Source organism: Sebastes fasciatus, chromosome 5, assembly GCF_043250625.1.
Source record: "Sebastes fasciatus isolate fSebFas1 chromosome 5, fSebFas1.pri, whole genome shotgun sequence".
Classification (NCBI taxonomy): domain Eukaryota; kingdom Metazoa; phylum Chordata; class Actinopteri; order Perciformes; family Sebastidae; genus Sebastes; species Sebastes fasciatus.
Window position 1 is genome coordinate 11614307 of NC_133799.1, and position 16557 is coordinate 11630863.

General features: G+C 40.4%; 1 long non-coding RNA gene across 1 annotated transcript in view; it reads right to left on the reverse strand.

Moving 5' to 3' along the window:
- Nucleotides 1–16557, reverse strand: part of LOC141768589 (uncharacterized) — a 59854-nt gene that overhangs the window by 11630 nt on the left and 31667 nt on the right. The window contains exons 2-3 of the long non-coding RNA XR_012594101.1: nt 5296–5366; nt 3364–3424 (exon numbers count right to left, since the gene is read on the reverse strand). This is a non-coding gene — a long non-coding RNA (uncharacterized LOC141768589). The remainder of the gene's footprint in view (nt 1–3363; nt 3425–5295; nt 5367–16557) is intronic.

Consider the following 16557-nt stretch of genomic DNA (forward strand, 5'->3'; position numbering starts at 1 on the left):
ATGACTGAGCAGAAAATGTTTTAATGATAACCACTCAACTCTGCGGTTATCATGAGGTTTTATTATTATATTTTTTTGTCAACTGGCAGCAGCAGCAAGTTTGTTCAGAACCACATATTTTGTTAAAGTAGTTTTACAATAGATCAGACGGATTGAAAACAGACTGGCTTCCAGCCAAAATAGCTGGCAGGAGAATTACCAGCCTCTGAGCCGTGATAGTGTCGGTTTCCAACCCTGCCCCCAGACTACCTGCCCTGAGGGAGGAGCACCAACGCAGCAGGTGTGGGGCTTGATTAGTTGTACTTTGCATCCAGCTGTCAAGCGTGGTTTTTACACTTTCTCAATGTCACAAAAATGACAATTTAGTGACTTTTCATCAGCTGAATTCAACACGTCCTCATACCTAACGACAGAATAGGTCGTTTGATAATGACTCCCAAAACAATATATATGGCTGCTCTATTTAACGTTGTGAAACGGTCACGCGTGGCAGTTTTAAACACGTCGTTAACGTTGTGAAACTAAACTACTTTAGGCAACAAAACTACTTGGTGAAAATGGCCATGCCAGTTTTTCCTCGCCAAAATTTAGTGCAAGTTCGGAGCGTTATTTAGCTTCCTTGGCGACAAGCTATATGACATGGTTGGTACCAATGGATTACTTAGGTTTAGCCTAAAATTCTTAAGTTGCATTAATGTGTTAAAGAAATTTGTGGCATTAAAACAAATTTGCATTAACGCGTTATTATCATGTTAACTTTGATAGCCCTAGTAAGTTTGATAGACCTAGTAAGTATGTGATGAGGTTACATATATATTTATGTAACTTCTGTAACTTAAAATAACGTCATAACTTAAAATAACTTCATAACTTAGAATAACTCAACGTGTTGTCTTTTGGTTTCACACGGGACAATATCAGCAGTCTCCTGGGTGGAAGTCTTGTATGTCTTTATCTGACACATCCATCCACCACGACCTCCTCCCTACGCGGACTTTGTCACTCTTTATACTACGTCACCCGACTACCTCCTTTGCTCCCGTCTTAAATACCACGGCCACTAGAGGTCACGTCCTAACTACAAACATACATGTGGGTCATAATAAGCTGCTTGCACGGACGATACGACACACTTTTTCGGTGAGGACGGCTCAGCTAAGTTGAAAGGTACAAACATTTGCCCAGAACTGGATCCCATTTGGAGTAAATTATTGTTGTTATGTGTCTCAGCTGGAGTTCTTAGCTGAGAAGGAAATAACTGGGGTGTCCTGGTATCCAAACTATTTAGGAGCATATCGTATGACCGCATATAACATCCGCCTCCAGCCATGGACTCTCACACCCCCCATGGTTTCTCTCTACACCATCAACTATGGAATAAATGCAAAAAGAATGATAAGTAAGTGATCTACTCGTTTTAGCAGTCTGGATGGAAATTGTGTCGAAGCAAGTGTAGGGCCACTCACATGCCAACTGATTACATTTTTTGAGCCTAAACTATCCTGAAAATAACAATATATGAATTTCCTGGCAAAAACGTAGTGATTATACCATAAGCCTTGAAATAAAGTGAGTGAAAAAAGAGGTCAGGTTGTCAAAGCCCGATTATCACTCTGATTTTGGCATGGCGACTGATCGTGAAGTGGATCTGCGATAAACAGAGCAGGTTATCATGATGGGGTAGCGCATAATATCCAAGGCCTCATTTATTTGTTGTTTCAAGAGTCTGGCATCCAGATAAAATGAGATTTAATACAGAGGATGGTGGTAATGTACCTGAAGCTGTTTGGTAGTGGCCAGAGGAGAGCAACTTCTGCACGTTAACAGTTTAGTTACAACAATAACAGCTTAGCTGCCTATAGCTAACAACTATCCATGAACACAAACACATTACTGAATAGTATTTATTCATGCTGCTCCCTTGCATATACAATTTTTGTTGAGAAAAGGAGAATGGCAGCTACTTTCAGTATAACTTCAGTGTACAGTAACTTCAGCTGCCATTATCACAAGATACAGGGACTTTTTTCCACAGAGTGCTTACTGACGTAGTTGGGAGTAAAGATTATGTGTGCATCTTGGAGAGATGGATGCATTTTTTACACCTTTTTCGACATCCACCTAGAACCACTGAGGCAGTTTGAGCATTTGGATGTGCTTCTTGGATGCATTTACTTTCCTTTTTTGATAACCGATCCGGCCTAAGACCTGTGTAGTGACTCAGTGTAAACGGGGTCTAAGCGTGCATTGATTTCATCGTTTCCCTCCCATTTTGAGCCATTTGCTGTCACAAATGGTTAAACTCTTTTTGGTTGTTACAACTGGAGTCAAGTCTGAATGTGATCCTGTTGGTAAACTGTTTGCATCATATTTCAACTGCAATCTGCAAAATTGAGCTGTGAAATGTGTACTGTCTTTCCACTGTCACTGTTAATATTGCAGTCTTAACAAACTGTTGATCAGTGAGATTTATCCAGTCAGACCAAAACTAAATAATTATTTCATCTCGTTTCATATCATCATTTTATTAGTGACAAAAGTCTGTTTTGAGTGATATTTTTGTACTTAATATATTTTCCTTTTTAGCTTTAATTTGATACATCTATATAAACAAAACAATTCTTTATTCTTTTTGACATCCTGACTTCATCTGAATAAAATAACTGAAAGAGACACATTTTTATTTGCAAATCAGATATGTAAAACTATACAAAGGGAAAGAGTGGAGAAATGGTGGGATAAAAAACAAACATCTCAATGGCTATTATGATCATTTATATTGCCTAAATTGTACTAGATAAAGTAGAGGCAAAGTAGAAGTGAACAGAATCGTGGATAGAGTCTCCCTATAGTTAACACACTGTAGTTATTGATGGAAAATCAAAGCACCCTCTCCTCTCTAACATCATCATTTGATTAATCTCGGGCCAACTTGTGAGAACACAATGTGTCAAACAGTAAATCAAAGCTATAAAAATTTGACAAGGAGACATGCACATGTTCACTGGATAAGATAAATGGGTTTTCTGGCACTTGGCCTGTACGGTATGTACTTTCACTCTTTTTTTCTTTGTACCATTTCGTTAATCTTGATGTGTGAGATGTGTGATTAAAAGGTCGTTCTGTCACACCTGTGTGGACTACCTTCTGCATGGAAAACCTCTTTTACGCACCTCTCTTGGCCCATGGCCACCTCCACATGAGGGAGATTCCTCTGTTTGGGTATGTGTATGTGTGTGAATGAGTGTGTGTGTGAGAGAGTGAGTGAGAGGGAGGAAAAGGCACCTGTACCATATTTATTAATGTTAAATTCAGTAAGTTTCTGACTATGCACGATGCACACAAACACAGAAAAATACATACCGAGTTAGTTATCCTCTTTGTCACTGGGGTTCCTCAGACTGCGTACTTGTAGGCGTTAACACTGTAATTAGACACAGTGGCAGTTCAATGAGGGCCTGATCAAATAACAAGATTGAATGCTTTAAAGTTTATACACATCCATTTAAATGCACAAAGACTGATATAAACCAATTCACCAAATTAACTAGCCTCAGTGTTTTTAGTGCTTTAGTCTTTCATTAATTTCCTTCCCTAAAGCGAAGAAGTCCCCAGTAATTCATTGCATGACTTTGTCGGTCAGACTTTAATTTTGAAAGTCAGAAATCTGAACACCTGATCAAATCTTTAAAAACAACCTATTCAATCCACCTCAAATAGAAAATTCCATATAAATTGCACCTGCAATCTGGTTTGCACTCTTACAGAGACTCATAGTGTGCGGTCTTTATCACATTTCGGGCTCTTTTTTTGTGTTGCCGCAGGGTGAAACGATTCTGGACTGATAAATAATGTTTAATTCAATAAACATCCAATTATTTGCACTACATCCATTTATCCTGAACCATGCTGGTCTGATTATTGAACAAATAGTTGAAAACTATTCCTGGGGTAAAAGGATTAGGAATTTCATACCCACCGCAGCCAAATACAGGTCAGGTTGATTACGTTTTTTTCAGTTCAGTTGGAAAAAGACAACGATAGTGCTAAAGGAATCAAAGTGACGCCTGTTTTACGGCTGGATACCTGAGGCTGGCGCTGGGTGCACATTGATATCATAACAGGAAAACGAGAGTCATTTTTTCTGAATAAAAAACGAATACGCACGGGGAAAGCACCTTCGGTTGAAGCTGAAGCCGCCCTCGTCAAGTGGATTCCACTTGATTCCACTTGATTCCACCATGCCGCTATCAGGTGAGAGAACGAGGAGCCCTGGCAAAGGGGCGCCGTTCTGCATGCGCTGCAGAGCCGGCCAAAAACGGCAGGAGAAGTGACAGCGAGCCAGTAAATAGTGAAGCAGTCCGTTTCATTACTTTGTATTCATGTAATAAATATAAAAATGTCAATTAGATGGTATTTCTGCATGAGAAATGATGCACAACAACAAAAAATTGGTTATAATAATCATCCGTTTATAGTGATAAATTTGACCCGGACAGATGTGATCACTATAAGCGGTTTACGCTGTATTGGTTTCTACTAGAACATGTTTACATGCTTTAATGTAAAAAAAAAAAAAGAAAAACGCTTTAATTTTCTCATACCGGCCGTACTACTGCACCTCTTTTCACCCTATGACTTAAATGCTCTGTTTGAACTTTGCCCCCACCCCTTAAAAGTCCAGTCTGCTCTGATTGGTCAGCTGGCCCACTGTTGTGATTGGTCAACCAAACCACACTCTTCAGACTCCGCTCCAGCTCCGCTCTAACTAGCTTTGTTTGAGGGTGTGTCAAACCAGCTACTAGGCAGGTATTATGCAAATGTGTTACTTGGTGACCTCACTACGTTACGGAAGAGTAACTCTCTTTGCAAGTGCAAGTCCAAATTTTTCACGTCATCCTCGAATGACCCATCAATCTCCGGACTAAGATTGACTCATAATGTGTGATACACTGAATCTATTTATTTCATCCATCTCCCCTGACTCTGTTTACACACATCAGGTGTTAAATTCCCTTCTCTGTGTGTGTGTGTGTATGTGCACAAACTGTACATGTATCCTGTTTCTGAAGCATGACTTTACTAGAAAGCTTACGATAAAAGATCAACAATAGGGAAGCTTTAATTCATGCCCAGCATTTTCAACCTCCTCTTTACACTTTACACATAATTGTTGCAGCAGATTTCAGTCACTTGTTCGTTCCCTCGGTCCATTTTTAATAACATACATATTTCCAGGGGTTACAGTGCAGACAAAAATAAAATATCTCACGTACAGTGGATAAATTGCCATACCTCACATTTTCCTTGAAAGTTGCTTGGCATGCTGAAAATCTCCCTGTTGTGGCTCAAATTGCAGATGTAGCCTGAAAGAATATAGAAATAAATGTAAATCTCTCTCTCTCTGTGTGTGTGTGTGTGTGTGTGTGTGTGTGTGTGTGTGTGTGTGCCTGAGGAAGCTCTATCTGTCCTTTGATTCCAGGGTGAGACGGTTGCATTTCAACGCGGCAGCTAAAATTGCAGCGGTTGACTAAATATGGATGTGCAGCCGCGACATTAAAGAGGGAGACATAATTGAAGAACATAACTACAGGACATCCCAGAATAAGGTGGGGTGATGGTTGTCGCGGTGACGAATCGGTCACAAGATGGGGTTGGGGGGGGGGTCTTGCTCCTCTTTCTCTCCCTGAATTTCTGTCGCCCCATAATTTTCATGTCACTCTGCTTCCTTCTGGATTTCTCTCTCACGCTGGAAGCTTCCCATCACACATAGATAGATGCTCACAAGAAGGTGAAGCTACATCCAGATTTAGTCCAGTATTTAGCTTCACGGTTAGATTGCTTTTCTTTATTGTTGCAATATTAAATTTAGCTGTGTCCACAGTTAAAGCCGATACTCCAGCCACATCCCCAAAAATATTGAGAAACATCTCACGAGAAAGAGTGAAATCCACCTGTAAGACATGCATATGAAAGCATGGACCTCTCTTCAGGTTAATTCTTGTCTTGTCGTGCAATTGAATAGAATAGGGGTACTGGGTTTCTTACAAAAATGTGATGCACTTTATAGAGAGTAGCACACCTGGCATCAATGGATGCCAAAACATTGTGATTGTAGTACACCTCTTCCTATCGTGGGATCATACACAGGCTGGTAATAACAGCTGTGATAAAGTTTAGGCCAAATGGATTTGCTTTTAGACAATTAAATGAGATTCAGCAAAACTGACAAATACTACAACTTGAAAATTAAGTTAAGTAAAAGCTAACAAAATGAACGCCATATCACACTAGAATATTTGATTCCATATGATCCATATTCACCTACTCTCGTTCTCATCAAATGCTGATGAAAAATGAAATACAAAAACCCTTTTCAACTTGGAAAATCAGAAGTCATTTATCTGAGCTTTACATACCACCAGCATGTAAATGCACAACCCTGTATCACTCCAAAGTGTGTAATAGACCCGCCTGTCGCGGCAGTGCCACGTTTTGCCTCTTCGAAGCGTGAATATTACACACGTGTATGAAGGTGCAGTACCAGCAGGGGGCAACAAAACCACTCACTTAGGTTTAGGCAACAAAATCAGTCATGGTTGGCCTTAAAATAAGTACGTAAACTAAGTACAATACATACGAAAACAATGTAACATGAGTGAGGAAAACACGTCACAAACGTCACTAGCATAGCTTACAAAACAAAGCAGCGGTCTCGAACACCGATCTCCTGGTTGAAAGTCCTGTGTTTGTTGTACCATCCACCTCCCCTTCCGCCCGCCATAAGTAGTCTTTCTCACTATTTATTCTACGTCACTACCTCTGAGTGTAGCATATTTACACGTATGCATTTACATTGCAGTCAGTACAGACGACATTGTGTACACATGACATGGTGAAAGCAAGAATGGCGTTCTTATTTCATGCTTTTGCCTTGCGCACTATCGTGTCATTCATAGCCCTGTTCATGTCACCAGGCTGAAATAAAACATGCATTTGTGGATTAGATTACGCTAATATTATCTCAACACTCTACACAAATATAACCACATCTCAGGTAATTTGTGCACACAGATTTGACAATCTGTAAATAGATATAAAAATAATGATATGCAAGGACATATTTTTAATGAAAATGTCTATAGATTCATGAACTTCAAGTTAGAAATATGTGGAATATTTGGCATTTAATCAAACTGGCTTGTAGGCTATTTAACTGTAAACTCTTTTCCAAGTAGGGTGGTATGTGTTTATAAAAGGATGAGGATCATACTTTCTCTTTAAAGCTTAAATGTTTTTTAATGCTTGTGATCAAATCCAGGGGTTTGCCACTCCATCAGCCCTCCCATCTAAACGCTACACCGCTGTTACAGAGCCACACAGAAACCCTACTATCTCACAGTGAGGAGTAGCTAAAAAGAAAAAAGAAAATTCCAAAAATAAGGTGGGCATGTGTAAAATGTGAAAGGGACAGTCATTTTAGCAGTCTAAGTTGGAAGATGATGATGCTATCAAATAGCCCTGTGAGCCAGAGAAGGACCACGGTCATTATTTCTTTATCAGTGGCAGAGTACGAGGATAAGGACCATGTGAAACCACGGCTGAAGAGTGGATCAAGCAGTTCTGATTGTGTGTTCGGTCGAGAGTTGATGAGGCTTATGGGTAATGACGGGTTGAGACATTCACAATCAGTGATGACAGCAATCACATAACGGCTCCTTACTTCACCTCAAAAAAGGTAATACCAGCCTACTTGGTATACTGTAGATCAGCTGTAATCAATGATAGCGTTAACTGGGATGGGTGGCTCAATCTCACATGTTGAACCATGTGACCAGAACAGCTCTGTGGAAACTATAACAATGACGGTTAAAGTTCAATTGGACTTCTTCTATCTGTAGATGGGAGAACACAAACACATCTCCTCTGTGTCTCCAGTTACTGTAACAGAGTTTCAAATGCTACGCATTTTCAGTCAAAAATCTGTTGGGAGTGTTCCCAGAAACAGTGCCCTTTATCATTGTGAGGGTCCAGACACATTTTAGAGGCGGCGCGATTTTATACAAAATCAATGGAATTTTTTTTTATTTAAGTAAAAAATATGCACTTATCTAGGGGCATATTGAATCTACTTTATATCTGTATGTACTAGGGGTGTAAGAAAATATTGAAAATATCGTGTATTGCGATATTATGTTTTGTGATACAGTATTGATTCTCAAAAACACTGATCGCCCTCTCAAATATGTGCTATGATGTTGGATGTTACTGAGACTGTGATAAATGCAAATCCAGATCCCACTTTTCTGATTGCATAAAAAAGTTAACTTTTTTACTCAGATTTTATGCATATGGTGGTGTGTTATTTTATACTATTACAGTTTTCCTATAATTAGATATAAAAAAAATGACAATATATCACCTCGCAATATATTGAATCATAACCCCTGTATTAAGGTCGGACGATTGGACGTGCACACACCTGCAAGAAATATATTGGCGATGGCTGGTTGGAAATCTTTAACATATCGCCCAACCCTACCCCGTATCATGATATGTATCGTATCGCCAGATTCTTGCCAATACACAGCCCTAGTATCTACTCAGCTAACGTCTGTACAAACACTATATTGACTGTTTGGGACAAATAAACACAGACTGCACAAATAATGTAAAGTCAGATTGCAGGCTAAATTAAACAAGCTACTATCTCAAGTATAAAGCTAAGTGGTGTGTATCAGAATAAATGTATGTTGTGGAAGAACTGCGAATGTCGGGAACATACTGAACCAACTGATCAGATCAACTGCGAAGATGACGATTATGCTGCAGGAGTGGTTTGAGAAGTTTCTACAGACAGTTGATTGATTTTTTATTTTTTTGCTCTGACTCTGGGCTGCCATTGGAATCCATTATAACTGCAGTGAAGTCAAGGCAACTATTCTCCAAAACAGAGTGAGCTAAACACTTTTCAGAGGCACCGTTTAAGCCTACAGGGGATGATTTATTTATACTCAAAAGACTGAATTTCTGTGACGTATTCCTTAATATATAAAGCTGAATACAGCACATTAGAAAAAAACATACCAAGTTATATTCAGGTTTTAGATGTTCTCAAAACTCTTCACTATAAATGCATTTTAAAAAAGCATTACTGAAAAGATCTAATACATTTGAATACATTCTAAGGTCCTGCAGACACCGTATGTGTGTAGCAGGACTGGACACACACACACACACACACTCATACACTCACACACACCAGTATGAGTCTACCAGTTGCCAGTGTGAGAACAGGAGAGGCCCCCAGCCGTGACTAACACATGGTGCTACCAGACACTGCCAGGACCCATCTGCGTGTGCGTGTGTGTGTGTGTGTGTGTGCGCATGCATCATAAATTAATAAACATATCTGACAAGTGCATTGCAAGCACCCGAGGGCATCATCATGTTTGCAAACAACTCCCCCTTTGCCCCCCCCTTCCACACACTCTCCCTCCATTCACACACACACATAAACACACACACACACTCCCTGAGGAGTAGCGATTGTTTAATGATTCAATTAGCTGTGTGGCGTGCTGAGAGCTAGAGGCAAGATGGAGTGATAATTGATAAACATGTTTAATCCTGAGAGAGGCAGAGAGGAGGGGTGGAAAGATAAAACCAGACAGATAGGGCGCACACACACACACACACACACACACACACACACACACAGACACACACACACACACTTCAAATGTTTTTACAACACACAATGGCTCATTTACTTCTGACTTATGTTCATAGAGAGCATCTTGGCATCTGAACCAGTTCACATTAAGTAACATTGGGCATGTATCCAGCAACCTGTTTTTATAAGCTACATAAAAAAGGCCAAAAATGGAAAGTTGACATATCATTAGAGAGAACATGCAATAAAGGCTGATAGAAACAGTTGACATTCACTGTTACCTGCTGTCATTTCATCAGAAATCCCCCCAAAAATAAATAAAGAAGTGTCAGGGATGGACGTAACCACAATATACCCGGTTTGGATCCAGATGGGGACCCTTGACTCTGAATTGTGACTGACAAAAACACCACAAGTATACGTTGATCAGAGGAGATAAAGTCATTCATAAGAAAAACATCATCTTAGGTGGGAAATAGCAATGAAATACCCTGATGTATTAGAGTTACTGCTGCTCGTGTAAGATAAGATAAGATGAGATATTCCTTTATTAGTCCCACAGTGGGGAAATTTGCAATAAGTAAATAAGAGTAATTATGTAATCCTCTCACAACTTCGGGAATATACCGGTAGTTATGTCTAGCTCTGCTTTTCCTGGCAATGTGTGAAACCCAAAGTCTTTCCATACTTTACTGTATGTGTAGTGTTAAACTCTGGATTTAACACGTGAGAGTGCAGGATCGACTCCATGCAGACCCCTCCGCTGTTTTCTGCTCTGTCGTATCTACTCGCTACGTCTCTTTTGAGCGACGGATACAGAACGGATATGACGTCACATTACTCAGACTACAACAATAAAAGTGGTAACTTCCTTCTACCTCCGCACAGACTCAAATGAAGCAAATATATTGATTATTGCATTAAAAAAATGTATTAAAAATTTGTAAAAAAAAAACATTGCGATACATAGGTGAATACATTTTTTTCCCACCTCTATAATTTAGTCATAAAAGAGGCTGATGAAAACACACACTGATTCACATTTTTTTTTGCAGACATTTTAATGAAAATATAAATATTGTGTTGTGAATAGAGCTGCAATCCTGTGTTAATTCTGGCATTGGCTTCTTTCCTCGTAGTCAATGTCTTTAATTTATTTTTCTAAAAAACTGAAATACGATACTCATGTTTTCCGTCAGTTAACTTCTGTATAGAATGCTTCAGTAGTTAGTGTTACCAAAGCGAAAAGCAAAAGCGCCTGTTTGACAACATTTCTGATTTAAAACCAATGCTATAAGAGAACCAGGTGCGCGGAGCAGCAGCGCCGGGTGGAAACCTGCGGCCCCGCAGTGAAAGCTCTACCGGAGAGGCGCTGGATGGCTGTGTTACCACAGCCATCCAGCGTTAAAGATCAAAGTAAGCTCTCTAAAGATATTGACCGTAATCTTTTCTTATAAAATGTCCGGTGTAATCGGTAACACCGGTGGTGTCACAAGTTTATTAACTGCTGGGAAAATGTCCTTACCTTGACATCCCTACTTCTGTACAACATCATAAACATAAAACAGCAATCAAATTTGTTGTAGTTCAAAAGACTACAGCTCCCATGAGGCTTAGACAGTGCTCCTTTGTCCACTGTTGCCTTCAAAGAGAAGCTGCAATAGTTCAGTACACAAAATGCTTGGCATTCAAGTGGTAGAAGTCATGAGAAGACTTGCTGCGGTGACTGACGACAAAAACTTAGCTTTCTTCTCTTTCAGTGAAACATTTTGTCTTTTCACATTTCAACTGGCAGACAGCAATAAATTGATTAATGAAGTCCAGAAACCACATCAGTGGGTCGTTCAAATGGACATGAAGGACACATGCTGTTGTTGTTGTTGTTGATAATCCACAGATCTCCATGGCAATAGAATTTAGAGAGTGATTCTGAGTAACCAGGACATTGCTTCTAGAAAGAGTTATTACTGTTGACTTTGTGAAGTATAAGTCAATCCTGTTGTATCGAGGTATTGACCGAAATCTCAGCTGCACATATCTCAAAATCTAGGCAAATAAAACAGCTACTATCTGAGTGGAAAATGTTATTTTGAGATGTGGGTGAAGTGTCTCTCCAACATTAGTTAAACCTCTTGTATTAAAAATGTGAATTTACTGTAATTTGGCATCCATGTGAGTGGGCTACAAAAAAAAACTACAAGCAATAGTTGGTTTGGTAGATTTAACTGCTGTTTACCAACATGTTGTATTGTTTACTGAGGCTTATTTGTTTACTTGTTTCCATCCATGTTTGCGGCGAGGCCGCCTTTCAGAACCGTGTAGTCTCACTGCAGAGAAAGTTTAAACAGCTGCTCTGTGTGTATGTTTGCCTGTGTCTACATGAGCCTGTGTGTGTGTGTGTGTGTGTCTGAGTAAACAGGGGAAGTCAGCGAGATCTTTTGTATAGAAGAGAAACGTTGACTTCACCTTCCTGGTTGGCCTTTGGCTTAGGGATTATGGGTAGAGCTCGTCAGGTGACCCTGGGGTCACCTGACGAGCTCTACCCATAATCCCTAAGGTCACCATCACTAAAAAACTCATTGGTTTCCACATAAGCAGAGATGTAGCCATCTAAAGGGTGATTATCATAGTATTCATTGTTGTTTAAAGTTGCTGTTACACAGGTACACTCTATGAACAGTAGTCCAATTAACTGTTCTCTTGTGTTTTGGTTTGAGGTCTGAGGATTTTTCATTGTACAAATATGAATTTACAAGATACCACACATCAATAATAAACCAGATCCAGAATGCAGTGCATACATTTTCAAATGAAACTTGTTCAAAAGAAAAATATTATTAGATTTTCAAGCCTTCATGTTCACAAATAATAAACTACATCTAACCATACTTGCCAACCCTCCCGATTTTCCCGGGAGACTCCCGTTTTTCATTGCCCTCTCCCGGTTTCCTCCCGGGTTCTCCCGATTTTCTCCCTACATTTTTTTCACAACCTGTTTCTGGCACTGTACAGCGTGTATAAGTCATACTGTTTCCACCCGGACAACTATACAGCTACACCTATGTTGTTTACTCGCAGAAGAGAGCTGCTCGCGACACAACGATACTGACAATCCTCACTTACCACACACAGCTAACACAATCTATTCATATCTACCAAATAGCTAGAAGAAGTTTCCCAGCTTGTATTTGTGCAGCTAAAATGTTTGCTGTGTTGTAACATATAGATTCAAGGCTACACTTTTGCTTATAATGCAAATGTGTTCTTAATTTTGGTTGTTGACAATAAGTTTTCTGAATGGATTGGATAAAACTTACTTCCATCAGTGTTAACATTACACCATAAGCTGTTTCTGTAGGGGTTGTAGGATTGATATCTTCTTCTTCATTACTTTATTATAATCAGGCAATCCACAGTCAACAGTTGTTGGTAGCAGAGTGCTATACAGCATCTATACACCCGTGTGGTCTGCAGAAACACACTCGTGCAGTGACAAGCCACTTGTTCAGCTGCAGCTGAAGCCGTTTGTGTTTCCTGAAGAATTTTGAGACCACATTTAATCTACTTGTGACCCAAATCAGGGTCCTGACCCAGATTATGAAACACACTGATGTCGCTGATAAAAGGCCAAATCCCAACATGTCAGTTTCAGGACCCCGAGCGCCCGGAGCCGCGCCCGCCCTGAAGAGAGCCTACTGTTCAGATGGAGACACACTCACTTCACCCTATTAGCCCCTCGTAGGAGAGAGAGACATGTTTGTGTGTGTGTTAGAGAGTGTGTGTGAGGGAGAGAGAGAGAGAGAGAGAGAGTATGTGTCCTGCTGGGCAGCAGAATTAAAGGAGAGGTCTGTTTGAGAAGAGCCTTTGAAATGGACACACATGAACTTGCTCTCTCTGACACACATACATACACTTATAAACTCCTGTAGCACCCGTTATTGACCATAACCATCTGGCTGCTGTCTAGAGAGAGAGAGTGGAATAAGAGGAAAGGAGAACTACAGTTGGATTAGTCGTATGGTACTTTTCTTTAACCCCTTAACATACAGTTTCCTCTTTCCCCCTTAAGTAGCTTCAAGGTTGTTAAAATCATCTTATTCCAGACAGTCTAATAATAGTATCATATACAGAGCATTTAGTTTCAGCTCGTCATTGAAGATATATGATTATATGATTTTTATGGCTGCACCATTCCGTCAAAGATAAATATTAGATGTTTTGCATCATTTTCACATAAACAATCAGCCTGACATATTTTCTGTAATTGTAAATAGATCTCTGGTAGAATTTAGAATAAAGTTAGGTGGGTTTACACACTTATTGGCTGCACAGTATGAGTTTATTAACACTAATGGCTGGTAAGTGAGGTTTAATGTAGTAAAAACTATGTGTATATATATATATATATATATATATATATATATATATATATATATATATATATATATATATATATATAGTTGGCTCTGCTCCAACTGGCTCTACATAGGGCAATTTGCGTTTTCGCATCAGCAACCGTAGCTTTCCAACACGCTACGGAGAGGCTTCAGTTTGTTGCAATCTCCTCACCTCACCGCTAGATACCACCAGATCCTACACACTGCACCTTTAAGCATGTTGTGGGTTAATATTTAAGTTAGGGATTCATGTCATTTGCTTATAAAAAATCATTATTTTTAGAACAGAATGATTTGTTATTACTATAGTTTATCTGATATATTTCAAGTAGCACAATTTTTTCACTTTTAATTCATTTATGAAAAAATTCATACAATTTTACTCCAGAAAGGGAGGGATAAGAGTGGAGAGTAAGGTAGGAGTGAAGACAGCGATACAGGTGGGAAAAGAGCAAAAGACCTGGAGAAAACGAGCACAGGACAGCTGGCTGAACAAGAAAAAGCATCAAACTGACCCTGCTCGATCATCAGCCCCCTGTCTCTCATAATTGCATCTCCAAAACAACCAAAACAAACCAAATCAGGCCTAATGTATTTCCCTGTCACAACTGCCTGGCGGGAGCCAAATAGCTGCTCCCAGAGAGAGATGTCTTTTTGAAAAACACCACTGGTAAACATGCCTCTCTGCATGGCAGATAGCAGTTTGGGCCCTCCCCCTCTCTCATCTCTCCTCTCATTTGTTCTCTTTCACTTTCCATCTGTCTATTTCCAAGGTAAAGAGAGACACCACTCTGCGGATGGCAAAAGTGTGCTCCACACACATTCTTTCTTACTTTCTCCTCGTCTCTCTTCTTATTTACTTTACTTTTTCTTTTTTGGCATTTTTGCAGATATTCACAATGACTGACACACGACAAAAGTTTTGCTATTTATTTCTGCACGTCTTGAATTCTTTTGAACATCCCTAAAAACATAATTAAAATGTTGCGGCATGACTTCCGGTTTGGCGAATGGCGGAGTAGGCAGCAAGTCGGAAGGGCTCTGTCATCATTCGACATTTATTGGACATTTGTTATCTAATTCGCCCGTCTATAGCTCGGGTGACCCACATCTAAGACTGTCCTCTGATCTGGTGCCCACTGTTTTGATTAAACATGGGAAAACCGAAAGGTAAAAAAGGCGAAAATGGGGGCGACGGCGGAGAAGATGGCGGCTTAGCATCTGATCTGCTAGCTAGCAAGGACTCCGCGCACGGTGACAGTGGCAATAACCCGGCTGTATCTCTGGCTGATATACAGAAACTGCTGGCCGGCATGGAGGAGCGAATTATTACAAACCTAGCAGCGCAAATTTCATCCAACCACGCTGCTATCGCCAGACACGATCAGACAATTCAGGCCATTGAAACGTCTATGAACGACTACCAGGGGAGAATAACTACGCTAGAATCGATCACCAGCAGCCTTGTGAAGGAGAATGAGCAACTGAAGCTTAAAGTCGACGACCTCGAGAACAGATCCAGGAGGTGCAACATCCGTATTACAGGCATACCTGAGAGAGCTGAGGGCACCCAACCTACCTCTTTTATTGAATCCTGTCTGGGAGAAATATGTGGTGCCGACGCTTTCCCCCGTCCAATAACCGTGGACAGGGCGCACAGGGTGGCCATCCAGAGGAGACGAGATGGAGCCCCTCGCCCCTTCATAGCCTGTATTCACCACTTCCAGATGAAGCAGCGGATAATGCAACTTGCACGAGAGAAAGGCCCGCTTTCCTACAGGGGCTCCGAGGTCCACATTTACGCGGACTACAGCTCTGAAGTAGCCAGACGGAGAGCTGCCTTCACTCCGGTCAAGGCCCAGCTGAGAAAAGCGGGGTGCCATTTCAGCCTACTCTTCCCTGCCAAGCTCCGGGTGACCGTGGATGGAACCAGGCTCGAGTTCAATACCCCGGCGGAGGCGGCTGTATTCCTGGAGAACAGACACCCTACTACGGCATAAGACGCGAACCGCAACTGCGAAGAAACACCCCGGGGACATCACTTTTTCTTTTTTAAACCTGGGTTATAGACTGGCAGCCGGGGAGTGATCCAAATTGCTGGATAAGTTGATCAGCACTTGAAACTAAAAGACGCTTTCCTTACGTTGTTATTAATCTCTTAATATATAAGTTACTCAGGAAACAAAGACGTAATAGAGTTAACATTATGAACCATTTATCGCGGAGTGTGTTTATATATTTGTTCCAGCTCCCGCTGACCGTTTTGATATCAACATATGCTGAATAATGTTACCTATCGGTTTTTCCTTTTGTTAAACGCTCTATAGATGAACACGGTCTGACTAGTCAAGTGTTGTGTGTGTACTGTGAGTATTTAGGGCATAATACTTTTCATTGACTATGTTTTTACATTGATAAAAGTTTGTTAAGGGATAGGGTATCCCTGTTCTGTCAACGTCGGCATAACTGGCGCTGATCTTGCCC